The 2,500-nt window shown below is 66.0% G+C and overlaps 1 non-coding gene across 1 annotated transcript; it reads left to right on the top strand.

Annotated features, from left to right (window-relative positions):
* The first annotated feature begins 43 nt into the window (after positions 1-43).
* On the top strand, positions 44-198 carry LOC140473656 (5.8S ribosomal RNA). Its single transcript, XR_011958511.1, has one exon. It is a non-coding gene; the product is annotated as a 5.8S ribosomal RNA (ribosomal RNA).
* The last annotated feature ends 2,302 nt before the right edge of the window (positions 199-2,500 follow it).

Raw genomic sequence — 2,500 nt, 5'->3', positions numbered from 1 at the left:
TCGCTTTCCTCTGGCGAGGGAGAGACCTAAAACAAACTCAGACAACTCTTGACGGTGGATCACTCGGCTCGTGCGTCGATGACGAACGCAGCTAGCTGCGAGAATTAATGTGAATTGCAGGACACATTGATCATCGACACTTTGAACGCACTTTGCGGCCCCGGGTTCCTTCCCGGGGCCACGCCTGTCTGAGGGTCGTTTGGCAATCAATCGCACTCGCCTTGGCTGGCGAGAGCGCGGCTGGGGTGTCGCAGAGGACCCGTCCTCTTTGTCCCCCTAAGTTCAGACTCCGGAGCCCTCCGGCGTCGGAGCGCTTGGCCTTTCCCCCCCACCCTGCACATTCCGTTCGTCAGGCTCGACGCCATCCCCCCGCCGGGGAGCGCGGCCTGGCGTCCGTCTGTGTCGTGGCAGTGGGGCCAGCACGGCTGTCACCGGTCCCAGAATGGCTGTCGGTGGTTCACACTGTGTGTGTGTGCCAACCCTCCTGGTCTCTGGGACACGGAGCTGCCACGAAGTGTTGAGCCTCCAGTGGGGGGTCTGCCTAAGCTCTGCACGTCCGCATTGGGTCCGTCTCTCGGTTGGCTGGCAGTGGAAAGAGTGAAGGGAGCCGCGGAGGTCCGGTGCTGGTGCGCCGCCGGCCTGACCGTGAGCTCGCCGGTTTGACACGCTGACCCGACTCGATGGTTGATCGATTGAGAGTGCTGGGAGCTGCAGGCCGCCCGCTGCTGCAGCCGCCCGTCTCGTGGTTCGTCCTCGGCCTTAAGTGGCCGGCGGGCGTCTGATCCTGTCTCCCCTGCTGGCGCCGAGTGCCTGGCCGAGGGAGGAGGTTTTCGTCGAACGCTGTGACTTGGACGGTCGCACGCGCGTGGATCGCTGGCTCTTGGCTCTCCCGTTCAGTCCGCACGTTTTCCGCTCCGTCCTGCCACCGGTCTCGGGAGGTACGGAGGGGTTGGCGGGCGTGGTGTGTGCTCCGTCACCGTGCAGGCACACCTACCACGCCGTCGGCCGACCCCCGCACGGTCCTCCTGGCCATCGGGAGGACGGCGGAACGTCGGCTGTCGGGGGCCAAGTCGCCAGAAGGCCACCGCTGTGTCTTCCGCACCCTGTCCACCGTCGGCGTGCCTTCCTCAACTCGTCCGGCTCGGGGCCGCTGGGTTCAGGAGCGGCGTCGCCCGCCGGCCCCACTGAAGGCCGTTGCCGTTCCGCGGCTGGCGATCGATGTGCGTGGCGTGCCTGCGCGACCGTTCGCCACTTGAGCCTCGGCACCTCCTCTCTCCCTCTCTCTGACCGTCGGGCAGTCTCTGTCTGCTGGTGCCTCGCACGTCCCGGGCGGCGGGGTCGTCACCCCCGCGACCGGGCCTCCGGCAAGGCAGGAATCAGGCTGACCCTTCCGCTCGAGTAAGCAGCCGGCACTTCCGAGTTTCGCCTCCCGCCGTGGACGGGGAGGGTCTCCGGTCCCGTGGAATTGCGCGAGCACGTCCCCCGCGCGTGGACGCGGCGGCGCTGGAGGCGGCAGGGGCGGCCACTCGTCGACACCATCGCTGGCCAAGGGTGGTGAGCGACGTGCGGGTGGCTGGCTCTCTGACCCGTCGCGGCGTCGGCCAAACTCCCGTCCGCGGTGAGACGTTGCCGGCCCACTAAGAGGTGGTGCGGGGGATTCGCACGCTTGGCGGTGCGGCCTGGCCATCCTCTGACTCTGGGTACGACCTCAGATCAGACGCGACAACCCGTTGAATTTAAGCATATTACTAAGCGGTGGAAAAGAAACTAACAAGGATTCCCTTAGTAACTGCGAGTGAACAGGGAAGAGCCCAGCGCCGAATCCCCGCTCGCTTGACGGGCGAGGGAAATGTGGCGTACAGAAGCGCTTTCTTCGACGGTGCCCAGTCGCCCCAGTCCCTCCTGATCGAGGCCTAGCCTGAGGACGGTGTGAGGCCAGTGGCGGTGAGAGGCGGGTCGAGATCGCGTCTTCTTGGAGTCGGTTGCTTGTGAATGCAGCCCAAAGCGGGTGGTAAACTCCATCTAAGGCTAAATACTGGCACGAGACCGATAGTCAACAAGTTACCGTAAGGGAAAGTTGAAAAGAACTTTGAGAGAGAGTTCAAGAGGGCGTGAAACCGTCAAGAGGTAAACGGGTGTGGTCCGCGCAGTCCGCCCGGAGGATTCAACTCGGCGGCTCCGGTCGGTCGCGTTGGGGTCTGGCGGATCTCCTCTGCTGGGACCGCTCCCCGCGCGGGCACGGCTGTCGCCGGCGCATTTCCTCCAGTGGTGGTGCGCGCGACCGGCTTCGGGTCGGCTGGGAAGGCCGGTGGCTTGGAAGGTGGCTCGCCGCTCCGTGCGGCGAGTGTTATAGCCCCCTGGCAACATCCTTCGCCGTACCCCCGGAGTCGAGGGAAGCGACCGCTGCCGCGCCTCCCGCCGCGGCCCTCCCGCCCCCCCTCGGGGGTGTGCGTGAACCGCGTGTGGCGAGCGGGCTCGCCGTGCTCCCGGTGGGTCCTGT

Source organism: Chiloscyllium punctatum, unplaced genomic scaffold (genome assembly GCF_047496795.1).
Source record: "Chiloscyllium punctatum isolate Juve2018m unplaced genomic scaffold, sChiPun1.3 scaffold_669, whole genome shotgun sequence".
NCBI lineage: Eukaryota > Metazoa > Chordata > Chondrichthyes > Orectolobiformes > Hemiscylliidae > Chiloscyllium > Chiloscyllium punctatum.
The sequence above is the reverse complement of the archived record's forward strand: the minus strand, read 5'-3'. Positions and strand labels throughout refer to the sequence as shown.